The sequence below is a fragment of the Sinocyclocheilus grahami genome, unplaced genomic scaffold, assembly GCF_001515645.1.
Source record: "Sinocyclocheilus grahami isolate Dianchi unplaced genomic scaffold, SAMN03320097.WGS_v1.1 scaffold1005.1, whole genome shotgun sequence".
In the NCBI taxonomy this organism is placed as follows: Eukaryota; Metazoa; Chordata; class Actinopteri; order Cypriniformes; family Cyprinidae; genus Sinocyclocheilus; species Sinocyclocheilus grahami.
In genome coordinates this window covers 222,339-228,617 of record NW_015506184.1, presented here as the reverse complement: position 1 = coordinate 228,617, position 6,279 = coordinate 222,339, and the positions used below count along the sequence as shown (strand labels likewise).

General features: G+C 36.4%; 1 pseudogene; it reads left to right on the top strand.

Moving 5' to 3' along the window:
* LOC107565494 (von Willebrand factor D and EGF domain-containing protein-like) overlaps positions 1-6,279 on the top strand; it is a 63,546-nt pseudogene that overhangs the window by 9,626 nt on the left and 47,641 nt on the right.

Below are 6,279 nucleotides of genomic sequence, written 5' to 3'. Positions count from 1 at the left end.
TTAGGAAGGTGAAGATAAGGGCAGATGTAAGACCCCTGAAGGAAATGAGTAGATGCTGAGGTATCACTCTGATCCGGACAAAAGCGCTGACGCCCTGTCTGGATCACATCCCTTAGGTCTTTTACTTACCTTCTTTTGACCCGCGATTCTTCCTACCCCTACCCGCGGGCGGGGGAGGAGCGCGAGCCGCGACACTAGCCTTCTGAGCCAGTCTCTGATCCTCAAACCGAGACGGGCTAGGACCCCTGGGTTTGTTCGGGCTCAGACCAGGACTTCGTGAACGCCGCTATCCCGGTCTTTCAGCAGGTCAGCCTGATATGCTTGGAGCATCACCATCGTGTGCAATGAAGCGACAGCCCGACCTGCTGCTGCTGCGTATGCCCTGGCATCCGAGCGAGATGTCAAGGAGGGGAGTCTTAGAGGAAAAAACGAGAGCGGAGATTTTTCCCTTGGAAAAAACCTCGCAGTGCACGCCGATTTTCCCCTCGGAGGCATCGCGTGCGTGCTCTTCGCCCAAACAAATAACGCATAGATCGTGTGTGTCATCAGATGTTAAACAAAGTCAACACGGATGCACACATCCTTAAACGCTTTGCTAGTGCTCGCCATAATGAGATGAATAGAGATCGCTCTTACCACAGAAATGCACGCTTCAAACAAAACAGTCAATGAAGACGAAGAAGAGAATGATGTGTGCTCCCGGCGCCTATTTATACTATAGTTGCACCGGTGGTGACGTCATGGCTGTCGCCGGCCAACGAGTTGGTGTTTTTTCAATGTATGCTTCAGACACGGGTCACGACGAGGCGTTCCCCATAGCGACCCCTAGAGGATGCAGTTCAAAGTTCCCATGAAAGGGAACTCCAGTGTGCCCTGGTGGTACACTGACATTAACCAATCATAACAAAGGTTATTTGTATATAGAAGTCTTAAAGGTACAGTGCTAAATGACAGTCTAAGGGTGCAAACAACACTGTTACCACAGTTTTCACGCTTAAAACACTTAAAATAAGTAATATGCTTTTTTTTATAAAGAAGAACCAAAGAAGTAGCATCATTTGGACCATTTCTATATCAAGGTGGGATGTTAGTAAATTCTTGTGATTTTTACAAATTATGTTGTGATGGTTGCATTAGTCAAAGCATTCAACCCTGTTACCAAGTAAGAAAAAAAAGATAATGTGAAAATTAGAAAATTATTAAGCAAACGTTTTTGTTCAGTAATGTTTGGGAAAATAAGTTTATTAACGTCTGTAAATCAAATTTACATTTGTTTTGGATACATTTGCAACCCTGTTACTATGTATTTATTCTTTTTAATTTTGATTAAGCATTTTCCATTTTATTTCAGAAAATAACAAAATTACATAAATCAAGATTTTATTATTCGACTATTATTTTCAGAATATATCCAGACACATTTTTGTAACCGGGTTGAAATAAAAAGAAAACCTTAAAAAATAAGTAGAATGAAATAATTAGAAAATAAAGTAGAAGATAAAACACCCCATAAGATTTTGTAAGACAGTTTGACACTTTTTGTGTAGTACAGTGTTGAAAAATAGGGAACTTCATATAAAATACATGGAAAATAAAACCGCTCATATTAAATCATTTTTTGCATTTTCTTTTTTTCCTGTTTATTTTATTTATTTGTTTGTTTGTTTATTTAGTAACACAGTTGGAAAATAGAAAACATTATATAAAATAATTAGAAAATAAAACGGCTCATATAAAATCTCGTTTGGAATTTTATTTAATTTTTTTTGCATTTTCCCTTTTTTTTTAAACAGGGTTGAAAAAAGAAATCATATAAAATAAACAGAAAATAAAATTATTTTTTGATAAAAATTGTTTTTTTTCTTTTTCTTTTTCTTCATTCACTCATTCATTCATTGATCCATCCATCCATCCGGTTAAAAAATATAAAACGTTATATAAATTAATTAGAAAATAAAACAGCTCATACAAAAACTTTTGAGACAGTTTGAAATCTTCTTAACATTTTTTTTTTTTGAAACCGGGTTGAAAAAATCATATGAAATAAACAAAAAATAAAACAGTTCATATCAAATCTTATGCGACAGTTTGTCAGATTTTTTTTAGCATTTTCCTTTTTTGTAATGGTTGAAAAAAAAACTGATACAAAATAAATAGAAAATAAAACTGCTCATATAAAATTTAGTGAGACAGTTTGACAGACATTTCTTGAGCATTTTCTTTTCTCTCTCTCTCTCTCTCTCTCTCTCTCTCTCTCTCTCTCTCTCTCTGTTGTATGGACTAGTAGAGTTCAGCAATGGTTAGATTTTTTCGTAACTCTCCAGGTTTGAAATATACTTTGACTTGGCCTTTCAGCTCTCATAATTGACCCCTGCTGAAAGGAAGAAAGAGCCTCTAATAAGGCCAACACCGAAAGGACAGACAAGAATGTGGTAATTCAGAAGTAAAGAAACATAAACACATATAAACCGCCAGTCTTCTTAAATAATGTGTCACCGCCGGCCCCAGACCACCATCTGTGTTGTCTGTAAACATGAAAGCCGCTCAGTGCCCTTTAATAATGGGAAGAGACTGTACTCTTCTGCATTATAATTCGGCAAGAGCCAGCATAGCTCCGCAATTATTTTTCCCATCAATGGCATCTAAATTGCGAAAGTTGATTCCCTGAGATGGTTTTGCTACTTTTGTATGAGTAATTTTTCTATGCAAGTAATAGATAAATTTGCAGTGCAAATAGCTGCCAGTATGAATGATTCATTACCAATGACTTCTTTTTTCTGAATGCAGATCACAGTTCAAGATGTTCCAACGGCAACCTGTTACTCCCTAACTGACCCTCATGTCATTACATTTGATGGCAGGTAAAATATTTCTGAGTTTTTAGACAAGTTTCTTTCTTTCTTGTTGCTCAACTGGTAAAGTTTTGCGATAATATGAGAATAACAAGGGCAAGGTAATAGGTTAGAATTCCAAGGACCACAATAAATATACTGAAAGCTTTTTATTCCTTTTTTTTTTTGCCAATTTCAATGGACAATATGAATTCTTCTAGATCGCCTGTGATTAACAAGTTATGTGAGTTTTACATGACAGATGCTCAGATGGTACATTTTCAGGTAATTAGGCACAAATGTAAAGATCACTTTGGATTTCAGATTTGTGTGGCAGAGATTTAACACTTGTACACCTAAATTCGATTTGATGGTAGCTAAAACATTTTCTAAAAGTTTTTAGAAAATTAGGTCCTTTCTTTCTTTCTTTCTTTCTTTCTTTCTTTCTTTCTTTCTTTCTTTCTGGTAAAGCATTGTGTAAACAACTATCTTTGGTATTTGCAAAGCACAATTTGAATGTTCTAGATCACCTGTGATTATTTTAATATGTTTTACATGACAGATGCTCAAATGGTGGAGTTTCAAGTAATAAGGTAGAAACATAAAGGTCACTTTGGATTTCAGATTTGTGTGGTACAGATTTATCACTTGCACAGTGGTAGGTAAAACATTTACAAAGTTTTAGAAAAGGAGGTCCTTTCTTTTTTGTAGCTCAACTGGTAAAGCTTTGCGTTAACAACTGACATCGCCATGGTTGTGGGTTCGATTCCCAAAAGTGAGCACAAGGAATTTACTGAGGGCTTTTTATTTCTTTCTTTGCCATTTGCGACAGACAATTTGAATTCCTCTAAATTGCCTGGTTGTGTGACTTAAGTTGTGTGACTTCATTTTTTATTTCCTTCTTTGGCATTTGCAAAGGACAATTTAAATGTTCTAGATCACCTGTGATTATTTCCACATATGTTATGTGACTTTTACATGACATATGCTCAAATGGTACATTTTCAGGTAATGAGGCAGAAACGTAAAGGTCACTTTGGATTTCAGATTTGTGTGGTGCAGATTTATCACTTGTGTTCTTTGAATTTGGCTCAGAAGGAGGGATCTTCATGAAAGTGTATGGGAACTGTCCTCATTAGCGGATATGTCCTTGACAGACGCAGGCCCTGTGCCACAATTTCCTCCAGTAGAGAAGCACACATGGCCCGAATGGACAATAGATATGGATTTAAACACACACTATAGCACGATGTATTGAGCAATGTGTGTTTACAGCAAAGCCACCGCACAGAGCAATAACTGCAAAGTGTCACGGTCACCATCAAAGTAAATGATGCTGAAACTGTCCTGTGAAAATGACTGCCTCGGTTTCTCTCCCTCAATTTCTTGCTCTTGTTTTATCTTACAGTTCTTTTTTAAAAAAAGACTCTTTCTTCTTGCCTCTTCTCGACTTTGCCATTAAGTTCAAGTAGTCCTCTGTGAGGTTGTATTCAGCTGTCTAGTCTTTAAAGGCTGTTTATAGAGTGCACACAGAGGTTTCTGAATTTCGTTTATTTTAATCACCATGACTTTAACACAGCAAAACAGAACTCTGAAAAGAAACAAGATAACTATCCATCTGTGTCTCTTTCTGTGTATCTGTGTATCTTAATTAATTACATTTCATTCATTTTAAAATTGACATCTGTTAATCTTACTATAACCCTATTCCACTCAGGCGCTACGAGAACCAGCAAACGGGCACGTTTTTGCTTTATAAGAGCACAAAGCGTGTATTCGAGGTCCATACGAGGCAATGGGATTGTGGGAGCCGACATTACTCTGTGGCGTGTACCTGCGGAGTGGCGGCTCGAGAGGGCAACGAGGTTGTGACCTTTGACATGTGCAATGGGCAGCTGCAAGAAACACGCCCACATTTGTCCGTCAAGGCATTGGGATCATCCATGACCAATCAGATTAAGATCCACGAGACGCATCAAGGGAAGAAAGTCACGGTATGGTTACAATCCAGTGCTGTGGTAGCTAATAATTATAAATTAATATGGATAGGTTTTAAAAAATTAGGCTTTGTTTGTAGACTATTTTATGCTGCAGTAAAAAATGTGTTTCACTAACTCATTCAGTGTTGGGGTAAAGCATTACAAGTAACGCAAGTTAATCAGATTACTTTTTCAAGTAACTAGTAATGTATTACGTTTAAATTTACAATTAAATATGCGAGTTACTTTTTCAAATAAGTAACACAAATTAATTTTTCCCCATTTATTCACTCACACCTCTCCCCGTTGAGAGAAATTGGGAGTGAGGTGCAGAGGCACTTTATTCAGCCTGAGGCTTATTAATTTAACTTTGTGTGTGAAATGGCCCTTACAGTTGCCAAAAATATAACTTTTGTGGTTGTTTTGTTATTAAAAAACAAATAAGCAAGCCCAGCCCAGGTGACAAAAAGTATCTCAAAAGTAATTTAATGCATTACTTTCCAGAAAAAGTAACTAAGTAATGCAATTTGTAAATTTTTCAAGGAGTAATGCAGTATTGTAATGCATTACTTTACTTTAAAAAGTAACTTTCCCCAACACTGCTCACAGTGTAAAATATATTAGATTTGACTGAATGCACGATAGACTGTATGATACCACATTGACATGCAAACTCTCAGTCATGTTTACTGTGAAACATATGCAGTTCAAGTTTCAATTTCTTGGCAAAATTGTCTAAAAAGTAAACACAGACCTCATCTGTTTGGAAAAGAGGCTTTTTTTCCCTGCAAAAAGATTTTAAAGCGCTCGGTCTCCACAGACCATCGGTCTGTCAATGCAGCAGATGTTGTCATTGTTGCATTGTGACACAGTTTGAATGAGAAAGTGTTTTGTGATGGCTAAATTTATCTTGATTTGTAATGGGATCATCCATGACCAATCAGATTAAGATCCACGAGACGCATCAAGGGAAGAAAGTCACGGTATGGTTACAATCCAGTGCTGTGGTAGCTAATAATTATAAATTAATATGGATAGGTTTTAAAAAATTAGGCTTTGTTTGTAGACTATTTTATGCTGCAGTAAAAAATGTGTTTCACTAACTCATTCAGTGTTGGGGTAAAGCATTACAAGTAACGCAAGTTAATCAGATTACTTTTTCAAGTAACTAGTAATGTATTACGTTTAAATTTACAATTAAATATGCGAGTTACTTTTTCAAATAAGTAACACAAATTAATTTTTCCCCATTTATTCACTCACTCACACCTCTCCCCGTTGAGAGAAATTGGGAGTGAGGTGCAGAGGCACTTTATTCAGCCTGAGGCTTATTAATTTAACTTTGTGTGTGAAATGGCCCTTACAGTTGCCAAAAATATAACTTTTGTGGTTGTTTTGTTATTAAAAAACAAATAAGCAAGCCCAGCCCAGGTGACAAAAAGTATCTCAAAAGTAATTTAATGCATTAC